The 16,459-nt window shown below is 41.9% G+C and overlaps 1 protein-coding gene across 1 annotated transcript in view; it reads right to left on the bottom strand.

Moving 5' to 3' along the window:
- The window catches only part of BORCS5 (BLOC-1 related complex subunit 5), a 63,424-nt gene that overhangs the window by 3,922 nt on the left and 43,043 nt on the right, over positions 1–16,459 (bottom strand). The window lies entirely within an intron of this gene.

The following is a 16,459-nucleotide window of genomic DNA, read 5'->3' as shown; positions in this document are numbered from 1 at the left end:
GCCCTTGGAGAGGGGTCAGTTGAGGTGGTGAGACCGAGCTCCTGCGGCTGCTAGTAGCCTGCGTATCCTAAGTTTAACCTCTTCATCCTCATTCCTAGCTGAAGTACACGCAACTGCTCACAGTCATCCAGAGCTAATCTTGCCTTCCCAGTTCTCTCCCCTTTCTGAGGGCCAAATTAGACGTAACATTATCCACAACTTTAGCTCAAATTATTATTATTATTATTTATTTATTTATTTATTTATTTATTTATTTATTTATTTATATAGCACCATCAATGTACATGGTGCTGTACAGAGTAAAACGCGCTTGCTTTTTTTAAAAAATGAAATATCGGGGCGGGGCGGGGCGGGGGAGATATAAGCTGGATCACGACCATGGCCTGGGGAGGGGGACAGGAGGGCTTTTAAGCCTTTGCTCTCACCACAGACCTGATCAGACCTCTCTCACCCCACAGCCTGAGCTTTCCTCCCCTTGTGAGTAGCAGGCACAAGGGAAAGTGTTTTAAAAGGCAAGAAGACGAGAGCTAAAGACGTGAGTAACATCACCTGTAGTAGAGCACTCTATTTATAACCTTTTCCTCCCTTCATTGTAAACTCTGGAGCAGAGACCTTTCCTTCTTTTCCTTTTGCACTGCTTTAGAACAACAACAGGAGAGAGAGAAAAGCTTCTACGGTAACAACTGGCTAATCATAAAAAACTTTTCAGAGCTTAACTCCACAGAACTACTTCCAGTAAAGCTGGAATCATGAGATGTCCATACTTGTGCCTTAAAATATACCATGATATAATGCAGGGAGGGTTAGTCCTATACCAAACTTTCAGAAGCTGATTTTATAAAACAGTCACCTCCTCAAAGGAAACCATTTCTTGTTTTAACCTTCTAGGGATAATGCATTTTCTTAACATAGAGTTGGGATGAAACAGTACCTTGAAGGCTGAGACAAAAATCTTCTAACAAATACAGTGAAAGAAAGTTTAAATCTCAAAGTACACACAGGTAACTTAAGAAACCATAACCTTGCGGAGTATATTGGCTCATGTCTCTTAAATTTCTGGGAACTTTTTCTCCAAATTAACATTTGAGATACTGATACCAGAAAAGGCTTACTTTTAGAATATAATATTTCTCTGTTTGAGTCACAGTTTTGAATATGGTTCTAGATTGGAGGAACTTTAACTCGAGTAGAGATATAACTGGCAGACTCCCCTGAGCACAGGTAATTTTGTTGTGTCTTGATATTAGGAATGATTGAGTGGTACTCAAATATGAAATGCTGCTGGAATGACCCAACTGTAACGGAGGATTATTTGACTGAAGCAAGACCAGAGCAGAGAATCATGCTAAGATTCACTGGGTAGCCTCCTCTGTGAACCAGAAATTATTTTCTTTAATTAATTTCTTGCAGTTTGGGAAGTACTGACAGAAAGCAGGTGCTGTAGATGTGGTTTATGACCCCCCAAAATACAAAAATCTAAAAGACAACATATACAACAAGAAAAAGAAGTTGTAGTCTACTAATTAATTAAAAATAAAGTAAGTAAATGATCCTTAACTTTAGTGAAGGACCTAGACAAGATTTACAATTGTATATTCTTGCTATGAAAATTAGTATTCCAGAATATCACAAATTTCTTAGTGCTGCTTCTGAAAAATGATAATGCTTGTTGACCCTACCTGTATGTTCAAAACTGCCATCAATTTCAATACAACCATGACATACCAGATTTTCCTCCCTTGGATTTTCCCAATATTTAGCTATTCGCACTGGAGCCCCACCCAGAAGGTTACTCCCCCAGACCTTATAATATTTTTTCTAGTCAATATCTCAGCAAGTTCACTAATACCATCTGTGGTGATCTTCTGAAATATCTTCTTCCTTTTCCAACTCCTGCACTCAAAATTTGAGTATAACCAATATGAATAAATACTGCCTTGTGTGGTTTTATATGACAACTAGTTATGTTGTAGCTCCTTAGTGAAACTTACACTATGGTACTGCTCTTTTTATATTTATTTGAACACTACATAGCTGGAGAGATCGCAATATTGAGAGAGTAATGATAGCACAAAACAAATTTGCATTTAATGAACATGAATTCTAAACATATATGTATGGCAGGGTATTAAAAGAAGCAATAAGCATGTTCATTATTTTACATGCTTTTCTGAATTATCTCCACCAAATTGGGGTCGGTATGTTTTGCTTTGTTTTTAAAAGGAACCAGCATGTAATTGCAATAATTATTATTCATTTCATGGTAACATCAATGTGCATGGCACTTTATGGAAAACTGTATATCAGCCTTCCCCGATCTGGTGCCCTCCAGATGTGTCAGATTTCGGGAAGGCTGCTGCACATTTGTGATTTATTGTCTCTCAGAATCTCTCCTAAAGTAAAACATTAAAACACACCAAGCAAACCCGAATTTCAGCTGTTAGTCATTTATAACAAATTCATGGCAAGCCAAATTCCTGTTTCCATTATTTAAAATTGTGTCACTCAGCTAATGATCTCTAGCGTAAGTCTCTTATTCAAAGTTGGCAAGAATATTCCAACCCCTCTGAACTCATCCATTCCTGAAATGAGTGACCCTCATGAAAGTTCAGCTCGTCTCGTCTTCCACTGAGCGGAGTGATCGGGCCTTAAGCATTTCTCACTTAAGAACCACGAGAAGGCTAAATTCCTTGCACGCAAGTCAACCAAAGTATGCTAGATGCTGTTCCAGGATTACATTTCCTCCATCAGATGATGCCCCGTCCCATTTAGAAGCTCTATGAATAAAATTCGACACACGAATGGAAAAGCTCTCATGGTTGCCTCCATATGGATAGAAGCCCAATGAGGGGAGGGGGCGTCACATGGCCTAGGGAGCAGCAAAAAAAGGAAGTGAAAGCAAAAATGAGTTCCTGCAGTTTGATGGAGTAAAAATGCATATAAAATCCTGCTCACGTCTATTCATGGAAGCAGAACAATCTATTCATGGGAGCAGCAAGCACATACAGCTTGCAAGAGCCACTTGCCATTTTCCAGCTCTTAAAAGGGAAGGGCGGCACCTTGTGCACCTGCCTCTTCTGTGTTGCACAGCTCAAGCAAGGAGACTACTTGCAGAGGGCCAGCACATCATCTGAACTGACCTTAACATGTGCTTCCTCCACACTTCTGGGGCTAGTGCCAAAGGGCGAGGGGGCATGCATTGCACCCCTGCAAAAGATGTAGACTCTCCCATCGTTGGGAGAAAGTATGCTTCTTCCTATGAGGAATATTGTGTATATGCACTCTCTAGACAAGACTTCTAAAGTGGAGATCAAAAAGCATTTTTGGTCATTGTCCCATTAATCTTGAAAGTTCTCAAAATCAAGATAATCATTTCACTCATGGAGTCTAAGCCTGTTTTTTGTCATCCTGGAGCTGCAACCATCACTTCCCCTGTTTTTTCTTGTGGCTTCTTCCCTTTTCACACATGGAACAAAATTTAAAAACAAAAACAAAAAGCAGAGCAAGCCCCTGTACCAGAGGGCTGGAAGGTGGCCAATGTAACACCAATTTTCAAACAGGGATCCAGGGTGGATCCAGGAAATTACAGGCCGGTTAGCTTGACATCTGTTCCAGGTAAATTAGTTGAAAGCACAAAATCAGTAAGCATATAGAAGGGCAGGTCCTGCTGAAGAAGAATCAACATGGCTTCCGCAAAGGCAAGTCCTATCTCACTAAGCTACTAGAATTCTTTGAGAGTGTCAACAAACACGTAGACAGGGGTGATCTGGTGGCCATTGTTTATTTGGACTTCCAAAAGGCTTTTGATAAAAAGTCCCCCACCAAAGACTCCTGAATAAACTTAGTAGTCATGGAATAAGAGGAGAGGTCCTCTTATGGATCAGTATCTTGTTAGAGAACAAAAAGCAGAGAGTAGGAATAAATGGTCAATTCTCCCGATAGAGGGAAGTAAATAGTGGGCTCCCACAGGGATCAGTATTGGGACCAATCCTTTTCAACTTATTCACAAATGATCTGGAATTAGGAGTGAGCAGTGAAGTGGCCAAGTTTGCTGATGACACCAAATTATTCAAGGTTGTTAAAACACAAAGGGATTGTGAAGAGCTTCAAAGAGATCGCTCCAAGCTGGGAGAGTGGGCATCCAAATGGCAGATGCGGTTCAATGTAAGCAAGTGTAAGGTGATGCATGTTGGGGTGGGAAAACCCAACTTCAATTATAACCTAATGGGATCTGAGCTGGTGGTGACCAAACAAGAAAGAGATTTTGGGACTGTGTTGGACAGCTCCATGAAAATGTCCACCCAGTGTGTGGCCGCTGTAAAGAAGGCAAACTCCATGCTAGGCCTTATAAGAAAAGCCTATAAGAAAAGGAATTGAGAACAGAACTGCCAGTATCCTACTGCCCTTATACAAATCGATGGTGCGACCACACTAAGAATACTGTGTACAGTTCTGGTCACCACACCTAAAAAAGTATATTATAGAGCTGGAAAAAGTGCAGAAAGGGCAACAAAACTTATTAAGGGGCTGGAGCATCTCCCCTATGAGGGAAGGTTACATCAACTGGGATTGTTTAGCTTGGAAAAAAGGAGATTAAGGGGAGACATGATAGAGGTGCACAAAATTATGCATAGTGTGGAGAATGTGGATAGGGAGATATGTTTCTCCCTCTCTCAAAATACTAGAACCCAGGGGACATCCCATGAAGCTGATTGGTGGGAGATCCAGGACAAATAAAAGGAAGAACTTCTTCACACAGCGCAGAGTTAAATTATGGAACTCACTAACACAAGATGTAGTGATGGCCACCAATCTGGATGGCTTTAAAAGGGGGTGGGATAAATTCCTAGAGGCAAAGGCTATCCATGGCTACTAGCCCTGATGGTTGTGTGCTATCTCCAGTATTCGAGACAGTAAGCCTGTGTGCACCAGTTGCTGGGGAACATGGGCGGGAGGGTGTTGTTGCACCATGTCCAGCTTGTTCATCCCTGGCCGATGGCTGGTTGGCCACTGTGCGAACAGAGTGCTGGACTAGATGGACCCTCGGTCTGATCCAGCATCAGGGCACTTCTTATGGTCTTAAGATGTTCTGCTGGGCATGGAAACAATTTAAGCCTTGTGCAGAAGTTTGCATTAAAAATAAATAAATCGAGCTTAATAAGCTCTGTATGCAAGGTTTAGCCCTGTAAAGTGCAGCAAGGAAATCAGACCACCAGCAGGTCAACTGTTGCATGGGACGGAAGCAAACCTAAGCCAGAATTGCAAGACTGATTGCTCCACCTAATGAGAGACAGGACTGCAGAATGGAAGCCATTTGGAATCCTTCCAAAACCTTGTATGCCTCATTAAATGGAGCAACGTAAGGACTCTGATGTTTTGACAGACTTACTCAATAGGAGTGCCTTGGGAAGCCTCTGTAACACTCCACAATGTGTACTATGGACAGAATGCACAACGACAAAAGATAGCAACTAATGAGCAAGAAATTCACGGTTCCTTTAATTCTGCAGCCCACCTTTTGAAGAGGGTGGGTTGCACAGAGTATCGTAAACACAGTTTTCAGCAGTTAAAACAGTTCTCCAGAGTCTCCACTGTCTCCCAGTTGCTTTCAAGTCCCAGCTCAAAGTGGTGGCAATGATCTGCAAAAAACCCCTAAATGACCTGGCCTGAGCAGATCAAGATCACTTCTAGGCCCCTAAGTTTCACCACTGTTGCTAGAGGTCAGCCCAGAAAAAGACAGGTTGCTTACCTGTAACTGTAGTTCTTCGAGTGGTCATCTGTACATTCACACATATGGGCTCTGCGCCTGCGCGGGGCCAGCTTCGGAAAACTTCACTAGCTGAAAACTTTTTAGGCGGGAACCCCTCCCCCACCATCCACTGAGCATGCTCAGGGGTTCCCGCCTAATCCCCTCAGTTCCTGAAAACCGCCTAAACAGTCTCACTGAGGAAAACCACCAGGTGATCACACTTAAATGACACCATAGTGGGGACTGTGGGAGGGTTGTGTGACTGCACAGATGACCACTCGAAGAACTACAGTTACAGGTAAGCAACCTGTCTTTCTTCTTCGTGGTCTCTGTGCATCACACATATGGGCGAATAGCAAGCTGACTTACCGGAGGTGGGTGGTGTCAGATGATGGATGAGTTTCACAGAATTGCCGATAAGACGGCACGCCCAAAAGCGCAGTCCCTACGCGCCCTGATGTCCAGACGGCAGTGGCTGGCAAAAGTCAAAGGTGTCGACCAGGTAGCCGCTTTGCAGAGGTCTGGTAGAGCGATCCCTTTTTCAAAAGCCGTAGAAGTGGCCACTCCTCTGGTGGAGTGAGAATGCACCTTACCCTCCAACGGGAAGCCAGCGAGTTCATAGGCTAATTTGATAGTCTGAACCACCCAAGCAGATATTCTCTGTGGGGATGCCTGAAGTCCCTTTTGTTTGCCCCCGTAGCAAACAAAAAGTCTTTGCGATCTCCGGAGAGTAGCAGTCCTGGACTGATAGAAGGCAAGGGCCCGTCTAACGTCCAGGCTATGTAGAGCAGACTCAATAGGAGATGTCGGCGAAGAGAAAAAACTTGGCAGGGTGATATCCTGTCCAAGATGAAAGGAAGACACAACCTTTGGTAGAAAGGCTGGGTCCGGTCTAAGGACCACCTTGTCAGCATGAAACACCGTGTAAGGTGGATCAATGAGGAGTGCTGCTAGCTCTGATGCACGCCTAGCAGATGTGACTGCAACAAGGAATGCCACCTTAAACGTGAGTAACCGCAAGTCCGTCCTTGCTAATGGCTCAAAGGGTTTGGCAGACAGTGCCTTGAGTACCACCGAGAGGCTCCATTGAGGAACAAAAGAGCGGACTGGTGGGATGGTGTTCTTCATGCCCTTCATGAACCGTTTTGTCAAGGGGTGAGTGAAGACCGAGCAGCCCTGAATCCAATGGTGAGAGGCAGAGATAGCTGCCAAATAAACTCTAAGTGACGAGAACTTGAGTCCTTTTTTAAATAAAGAAAAAAGAAAAGAGAGCACCGTGGCTATTGGTGCTGAAAACGGGTTCTCGTTTCTACTGAGGGCAAAAGCAGAAAATGCTGTCCATTTATTGGCGTATGATCTTCTAGTAGCTGGTTTCCTAGCTGCTAGGATAATGTTCCATACGTCAGTAGGCAGCGGTTGGTTGTCTACCGTTGCCTTATCCTCCATGCTTTTAGGTTTAGGGACTGGACATCCAGATGGAAGATGAGTCCCTTCCCCTTGGAGATGAGGTTGTGGCATTGAGGCAGTCTGATAAATTCCGCTGAGGACAGTTTGAGTAGCGGAGTGAACCACGGCTGCCTTGGCCACCAAGGCGCTACTAAGATGGTGTTGTCGTTGTGCAACTTCACAATGACCCTTGAGAGAAGTGGTATGGAGGGGAACAGATATAGAAGCTGTCCTGTCCACGTCCTTTCGAAGGCGTCGCCTAGAGATGCTGTCCCTTGACCCGCCCACGTGCAGTATTGGCTGCAGATGGCGTTCTCTGGTGACGCGAATAAGTCTATTACAGGCTGTCCCCCAGCCTGACAAATCATGTCGAGGACAGAGTCTTTCATCTGCCACTCGTGCGTGTCCACAAAGGTGCGGCTGAGGTCGTGTGCCAGGATATTGTCCTGGCCTGCGATATGAATGGCCGATAGGGTCATGTCGTGGGCGATTGTCCAGTGCCAAATGTCCAAAGTTAACGAGATTAGGTCCATGGACCGTGTTCCACCTTGCTTGTTTATATGCCAGACAGCAGCCATGTTGTCTGTGTGGATCTGGATGACATGTCCTGACAAGGTCTGCTGAAAGGCATATAGCACTTTTTGGATTGCCATCAACTCCAGAACATTGATGTGTCTTTTCCTGTCGAGGAGACTCCAGCGCTCTTGTATGGTTAGGTCCCCGCAGTGGGTTCCCCAGCCCAATAGGGACGCATCTGTCATCAGATGTAGAGATGGCAGTGGTGGTTTGAAGTCCAAACCCTGCGTGATATTGGGCAAATCTGTCCACCAAAGGAGTGTGTCCTTTACTTTGGTAGGGAGCGACAGTTTCACTTGATGAGCGTCTATTGTATTGTCGTACTCCCGTAAGAGCCACAATTGCAGGGGCCTCATGTGTAGGCGCGCCCAAGGGACGACGCTGACTGTGGCTGCCATAAAACCCAGTAACCTTTGTACCTGGAAAGCAGATGTAATTTTAGACTTGAAGAGCTTAAATGCAAGTTTAATTAACGTTGTAGCTCTATCCTCTAGAAGGAAAGCCCTGGAGCGGGTTGAGTCCAGAATTGCTCCAAGGAATTTAATTTTCTGGGTTGGTTGAAAAAATGATTTTTCTTTGTTGATGCAAAGGCCTAATTCGTTAAGGGGGTTGATGGTGAGATTGGTATTACGGGTGGCTTCCTGTTCCGTATTAGCCACAATCAGCCAATCGTCCAAGTAGGGATAAATCTCTACCCCTCGAGTCCTCAGAAAGGCGCAAACTGGTTCCATACACTTTGTGAAGACTCGGGGGGGCAGTAGAAAGACCAAAACGAAGCACTTTGAATTGCAAAATGTCTTCCCCCACTATGAACCTGAGGAATTGGCGATGATCGGGATGAATTGATACATGAAAGTATGCATCCTTGAGGTCTATAGATGTAAACCAGTCCCCTTGGGAGAGGAAAGGTAGGATGCTTGCTAAGGAGTTCATCCGGAATTTTTTAGGGGTGATGAACTTGTTTAGTTCTCTAAGGTCCAAAATAGGCCTCAGCCCCCCATCCCGTTTCGGAACCGTAAAATAACGAGAGTAAAAACCACCTCCTAGTGCATGTGTTGGTAATCGCTCTATGGCGCCCTTCTCCAAAAGAGACGTGGTCTCTTTCAACAGAGCGTCTGTAGGTGGTGAGAACCTTGCGGTTCCGAGGGGAGGGGAGGTGGAGAATTCTATTTTGTAGCCCCGAGAGATGATGTTAAGGACCCATGCATCAGTGGTAATAATGGTCCAATTGTGGAAAAAAGGGGCAAGGATGTCACCAAACTTAGGTGTTGGGCTGTTTGGTGCATGACAGTCAAAGACGCCGTCTTTGATTTGGGTCAGGCTTGCTCTTATTTTGCTTGAAGCGTCCTGGATATTGTTGTCTCTTGTACTGACCTTGAGGTTGGTACAGAGTGGCACGATCCTGCAGCTGTAGCTGTTGATGTCTTGGCTGGAACTGTTGTTGCGTTCTCGGCCAACGCCTCTGGCGGAAAGGTCTCTGCAGTTGTTGTTGCTGACCAATCCCCATTTTCTTAGCCATGTTCTTGGCTTTTTGGATATTCTCCATGGACTCATCTGTGGAGGAGTGGAAAAGACCTTCCCCGTCAAAAGGGAGGTCCTCTATCCGGGTGCGTGCTTCTTGGGATAGTCTTGCGGACCTAAGCCACGCATGCCGTCTCCATGCAATGGAGGCTACCATTGCTTTAGAAGCACAGTCAGTGGCATGTCTCGCTGTATTCAGTTGTTGGCGAGATAGCCTCATAGCTTCCGTATAAAATACGTTTGCGAGTTCCCTTTGATCATCAGGGAGATATCCAGAAATGGATGCCATTTTTTCCCAAAGGAAAAGTTGATATTTAGCCATGGTGGCTTGGTAGTTATGCACCCTAAGGGACAATGCAGACGAGGAGTAAATCCTTCTTCCTAAACCGTCCAGCCTACGGCCTTCTTTGTCTACTGGCGCATTGTGTTTCCTTTGAGTGCATCCTTGAGATGCCTCTACAATAATCGAGTTGGGCTTGGGATGGGTGAAGAGGAACGGGGCTGTTTTCTCCTGGATCTTGTAGATGTTATCCAGCCTTCTCGACGTTGGTGGCATAGAGGAAGGCAGCTTCCAGGATTGTTGTGCTGTGTGCAGCAGCACAGGTAGATATGGAATGGCCGCAGGGGTTGATGACTCACAGCAGACATCGTCGTAAACTGGGTCATTCAGCTTTTCAATTGGCTGCGACATTTCATTTTTTTTTTTTATAATAATTTTTATTCATTTTCAACACTATATAAACATAGATAAACATTTCCAAAATATAACTGAAACAAACACAATAAGAAAAAAAATACATCAAATATCTGCTGCATACATATTGAATAATTGTTGAGTACAAATATCAAAAACTATTACATATGCCTTATCACACTACAACATCTTCATTCTTAACATAAAAGTGCACCCCCCACCTCGGGATCATTCTTGAGTCCAAAATCTAATCATTTCTTCTGCTGGTGGTTTCCCACTTCCCTTAGTAAACACGAACACTAGGAACTGTTTCCAAATTCCTTCGAACTCATTTATTTTAGTTACGCCTTTTCTCCACTTAATATTGCATGTCAGTTTATCATTAATGGCTATGTCCCATACTACTTTATACCATTCCTCAATAGAATATTCCCCTTGGATCTTCCAGTTCCTAGCTATCATCAATCGTGCTGCAACCAACAAACTCGATATCAGCTCTATAGTTCCTTTTCCACACTTTATATCTTCAAATAGTGACAGCAATGCTATTTTTGGTGTTTGTTCTATTTTCATTCCCACTATTTCTTCAATTTCTGAGAACACCATCTTCCATAATCTTTGTACATATTTGCATTGCCACCACATATGTAAATACGTTCCTTTTTCCCCACATCCTCTCCAACAATTTGCTGAGTGTTGATCACTTATCTTATTCAATCTAACCGGGGTTAGGTACCACCTCCATAAAATTTTAAAATAATTCTCCTTTATTCTTACTGATAAACTTCTCAACACTCTTTGTTTCCATAGTCCCTCCCAGCTCTGTCGCCCTATTTGTATCTTCAAATCTGATTCCCAAACCATTTTCTCTGTATTCTCTCTAAACTCCTTCTCTAGCAATATTTTATATATTTCACTCATTAATCCTTTTGAAGCTATACTACCTCCTTTTCCTTTCTCCTTACTTACTACTAATTCTTCAAACCTCGTCATCTTTCTGCACATTCTATTATCTTTAATCCACTTTTTATTCCATTGTTCTAATTGACCATATTCTAGCCAAGATAGCTTCTTCTCCTTTAACAAATTTTCCATATCCTCTCTTGTTTTAATATCTCTTACCCAATCCTTTAATTTTATTTTATTTTTCTCTTTTAATATTTTACATAATCTGCCCTTTAGATCCTCTGGGAAATTCTTTAACATTATTATCGGTGCTAAGGGAGAGTTGCTCGGAAGCAGCTTCCCTTTAAATTTACTCCAAATTTCCCATTGAGTCCTCAGGAGTGGATTATCTATACTTCCAACCCACTTTCTTCCTCCATCTTTAAAAAAAACATTCTCCAAATTCATCTCTACCTTACTTATGATTTTTTCTTCCATCCAATATAAATCTCCTACTCCCATAATTGCTTCTACAACATGTCTTAATCTATTTGCTACGTAGTATAATTTTATGTTTGGGAGACCCATTCCCCCCTTTTTTTGGCTTAGGTACCAATTATTTTTATTCACTCTTGCTCTCTTTTCTCCATTACAATATTTATTAATAATATTTTGCCAACTTTTTATCTCGGTTTCTGATATTTTTATAGGTAACATCCTAAATACAAAATTAATTTTAGCTAATATCTTCATTTTTATCAAAGCTATTCTCCCAAACCAAGATAAATTTAATCTTTTATATTTCTCCAATTTCTCTAGTACCTCCTTCTTTAACCTCGTTAAATTTTCCCTTTCTAAATTCTCTAGATTTTTTGTAATTTTAATTCCCAAATATTTAATCTCGTTCTTAACTTTCAATTCCATTCCCTTAAATTCCCAATCCTTTTCTTCCTTCTTAGTATAGTTAAACAACATCATCTCTGATTTAGACCAATTTATTTTTAACCCTGTAATTTCCTCAAATTCCCTCAACTGATATTTAATTCTTTCTAATTTTCTTAATGGATTCTTAATGGTCAATAAAGTATCATCCGCAAACATGTTTAGCTTTATTTCCCTTACCTCTCCAATTCCTTCTAACTCTTTATCCTCCCTTAGTGCCTTCGCCAAAACTTCCATAACCATTACAAAAAGGACCGGCGAGAGCGGACATCCTTGTCTTGTTCCTCTGGCTAGTCGTATCTTTTCAGTAAGTCCGTCATTTACCACCACTACCGCCGTATTTTGGGAATATAGCTGTTCTATTACATTTTTAAATTTATTTCCAAATCCCAATTTATCTATAATACTCTTTAGTGCCTGCCAGCTCACACAATCAAAAGCTTTAAAAATATCTAATGCCATAATACCTGCCTTAATATTTGCTTTTTTTATTACATTTATTACATTTAAAACTCTACCCACTAAATTATGCATATGCCTTCCTACCACAAACCCACATTGATCTGCTCCTATATATTCTGCCAAAAATTTATTTAGTCGTTTGGCCATAATAGATGTAAAAATTTTAGCATCCTGATTTATTAAAGAAATAGGTCTATAAGAATCGGGATTAGTCAAGTCTTTATCTGGTTTTGGGATCAGAATTATCACTGAATGTTCCCATGATTCAGGTATCTTCTCTCCTGATAATATCCTATTATAAAGTTCCATTAATTTTGGAACTAAACAATCTTTGAAGACCTTATAATATTCTGGACCCAAACCATCTGCTCCTGGTGATTTACCCACTTTTAACTTATCAATAACCTCTTCAACTTCTCTTTGAGTTATTACTGACTCCATTAACTCCTTATATTCTGATTTTATTTCCTTCTTTATAAACCTTCCAATATACTCCTCCACCTTTTCTTGTTGAATTTCTTTACCCTTGTACAATTCCTGATAAAATTCCTGAAAATTTTTTATTTTAGCTTTCATTGCATGACAATAATTCCCTCGGCTATCTTTCAACGTTTCTATCCCATTCCTCCCTTTTTCTTTTTGTGTGAGCTTGGCAAGCAACCTCGAGTTCTTATCACTATTTTCAAAATATTCCCTTTTCATATACATTAAATTCTTTTGAATCTCTTCTATATTTAAGTTTTCTAATTGTTTCTTCTTAGCTTGTATTTCCACTAATTTATATTTATCTTTACTTCGCCAATATCTTTCCTCCAAGTTTTTAATTTCTATCTCTAACTTTTCCTGTTCTGCACGTTGTTGTCTTTTTAAACTACATGTTTCTCTAATACAGATTCCTCTTGCTACAGCCTTCATGGTGTCCCAAATGACTGACCCAGCTGTTCCTCCTTTTTCATTAATTTCCCATGACTCCGACAGTTCCTTCCGAATTTTATCTACTATTTTATTGTATTTCAATATCTTTGTTTTCAACTTCCATCTATATGCCTCTTTATAATCTTTCTTAACTGTAAATTCTAAACTTAACAAGGCATGATCAGTTACTTTTATTACCCCCATTTCCATTTTACAAATCCTCGTTGCAAAGTCTTTTGAAACAAATATATGATCTATCCTGGAGTATGTATGATGAACTGGGGAAAAGTATGAAAATCCAGGCCTATTCCCGTTAAGTAAACGCCACGAATCTAAATAATCATTTTCTTTTACTAATTTATTCAATATAGTCATATTGTTCCTCTTTTCAGCATTAGTGGGATTTGACCTGTCCCATTTATTATCCATAACCATATTAAAATCCCCAGCTAATATAGCATACCCCTCCTTAAATTCTTCTATTTCTTTAAACAACTTTATAAAAAACTCTCTATGCCTCTCATTTGGGGCATAAACATTAATCAAAGTATAGACCTTTCCCTCAATTTTACCTTTTAACATAAGATATCTACCCTTATCATCCTTTTTTACCTCTTCTAATGTAAACCCACTTTTTTTTGAAATCAAAGTGGCCACTCCATTTTTTTTTGATGTCCCTAATGACTTTTCATAATAGGCTAACCACTTTAATTTTATCATATTCGAATTCTCGGAGCCTTGGTGTGTCTCTTGGATCATTATAATATCTGATCCCTCTTTATTAAGCATTTGTTCTATTCTCTTCCTTTTCACGACTGCCCCTAAACCTTTAACATTGAGTGTTGATACCTTTATCTTTTTATCCATAATCACCCTTTTGAAATCTCTTCCGATCCCTTGTGCTCAGCAATTCAAACTTGCTTACATAAAAACACAAACTCCATACATAAAACCCCCACCCTCCTACCCCAGTCCCTCCTCCCCTACCTTCCCCCCTCCCCACCCCCCCACTCTAATCCCCCCCCATATCCCCCGTGAGTCTAGTACTCCAGCCATCTACTTTAAAGGGGGAGGGGGGAGGCAGTGCTGTGCCTGGCCGGCAGGTTTCTATATTAGCATTTCTATTTGCAATTATCTCCAAACATAATTAACAATTCTCTTACTCTCCAGATGTCCCAGCCTCATTCCCTCCCCCACCCACTCCAGCCCCATCTGCTTCCCCATCCAGACCCAGCCTCTTCAGCAAATCTTTACCTTGATCCAATGAGGTTACTCTGTGTTCCCTCCTCCCATATGTAAATCTTAAAAAAACCGGGTAACCCCATGCATAAGGAATTTTATTCTTCATTAATGTTTCCGTTATTGGTTTAAGACTACGTCTCCAATTTAATGTGTGTTGAGAAAGATCATTGTAAATTTGCACTGGTTTGCCTTTACACTGTATCTGAACCTTAGATCTCAATTCTTTCAAAATTTGCTCTTTTTTGTAATAGTTACCAAATTTCACCAATATGTCTCTAGTCCCTTTGTAGTTTTGCCCCCCCACACGGTGGACTCGGTCCAGATCCGATCCATCTATTGGTATGTCAGGCATCAGCTCCTTGAACCAGTTCACGATAATTTCTCTAAGATCTTCTCCTTGCGTCTCCTTCAGCTGCTTTATTCGAAGCGAAGATCTACGAGATTGATCTTCCAAGGCAATCAAACGCAATTCCCATTCTTTAAATTGTATATTAATTGATTTTTCGAAAGCCTCTTGTTTCTTCTGGTCCAGATCCGCTTTAGCCTCTATCTCTTTGATCTTATCCGAATTTTCCATCGCTTTATCCGCAATAGTACGCATTTGTTTTCTGAATTCACTCATATGCTGATCCATTTTTTTAAAAATAATAATGTTATTTTCTGCTATAATAGCCTTGATTTCCATTAAAGAGGGAGGGTTACTACCACTTTCTTTTCCCCCTTCAGCCATGTTTTTTTCTTTATTTGGTATTGTATCCAAAGAGACTGGGTCTATATCTTCCTCTTCCTGTTCAACTCCAGGGGCTGTACTTTCCAGGAAGGAGAGGTAAGCCAAATTATGATTTGAAGGTTTCTTTTTTTGTATATTAAGCTTTTCCCAACTTTTGATCTTTTTTTTAACGTTGGGCATGGGTCCCTTCTGGGTAGGGCATAAATCTTAGAGTCCAACTCTCTTCCTTAGCAACTTATGCTGGCTTCTCTATTATGTAGCACTCACAGCTCCTTCTTCATGAGGAGGGGGGAAATATCCAGTTCACAACAGCATTCACTAGAGGGGATCAGATTTAATCATTCACAGTCTCTCAGCATCCCACATCTCCCTCACCGAATGCCAAATGCAGCTTTTTTCGCCCCTTCACCCCCCCTTCTCGCCACGCCAATAAATCCAATCAACCACTTTCACCTTAGAAAGCCAGCATTTCAATCGTTCCCATGTGAGATAAAGATGAAAGGTTATAACACAAATCAATGTCCAGCAAGCGTAAATTCCTTCTTTTTAAACTGCGTCAGAGTCAGCGTTTACTTTACTTTCGCTTTTGATAGAGTTGCCGTTTAGACAGACATTGCATTAATCATAGTTCATCTCACCTCCCTTCTTCAAATTTCTCCACTTTCCCAGCTCCTGTTGGTTTTATAATCATTTTCTGTCGGTTGCTCAAAGATTTATGCCCATTAGAAGAGAGATAATTGCCTTTTCCGGCAAGCGCCGTTCAGAGCCTCAAAAGAAACCCGCCATCGCTCAGGCTGCCAAGCTCCGCCCCCCCGGCTGCGACATTTCAATTCCCAGGGACCTCGGCATCCTTTGCACCTGGTCGGCAAAGTGTGCCAAATCCTCCGAGGGGGAGACCACATCCGAGGATACCACCAGGTCATCCGGCGAAGGGATGGATGGTGCTGGCGATGCTTCCTGAGAGGAGTCAGACCGATAGTCCTCATCAGAGGGTTCATCCAATGTATTTTCCCTCATCCTTGTCGCGGGCAATGTCTGTAATGACTGTGACGGTACCGAAGCAGTCTGTACCGTAGTGTGCACCTGTTGTGGTGGAGGCGGAGGCCTCAGTACCGAAGGTTGAGGTGGTGGTGGCATAGATGCAGGCGGAGGACGGGAAATGGTTTCTGAAGGGGGTTGACGAAACCGTGGGTAGGGAGCAAACTGTTCCTGATAATAATAATAGTCTTGCTCACGCCTGTGCCTCCAATCCCCATAATAGTATGGAGGGTATTGAGGAGGCTTCCAGTCCTGGTCG

Source organism: Elgaria multicarinata, chromosome 9 (assembly GCF_023053635.1).
Source record: "Elgaria multicarinata webbii isolate HBS135686 ecotype San Diego chromosome 9, rElgMul1.1.pri, whole genome shotgun sequence".
NCBI classification, from domain to species: Eukaryota; Metazoa; Chordata; class Lepidosauria; order Squamata; family Anguidae; genus Elgaria; species Elgaria multicarinata.
Note: the sequence above shows the minus strand (reverse complement) of the source record. Positions and strands in the feature narration are given on the sequence as shown.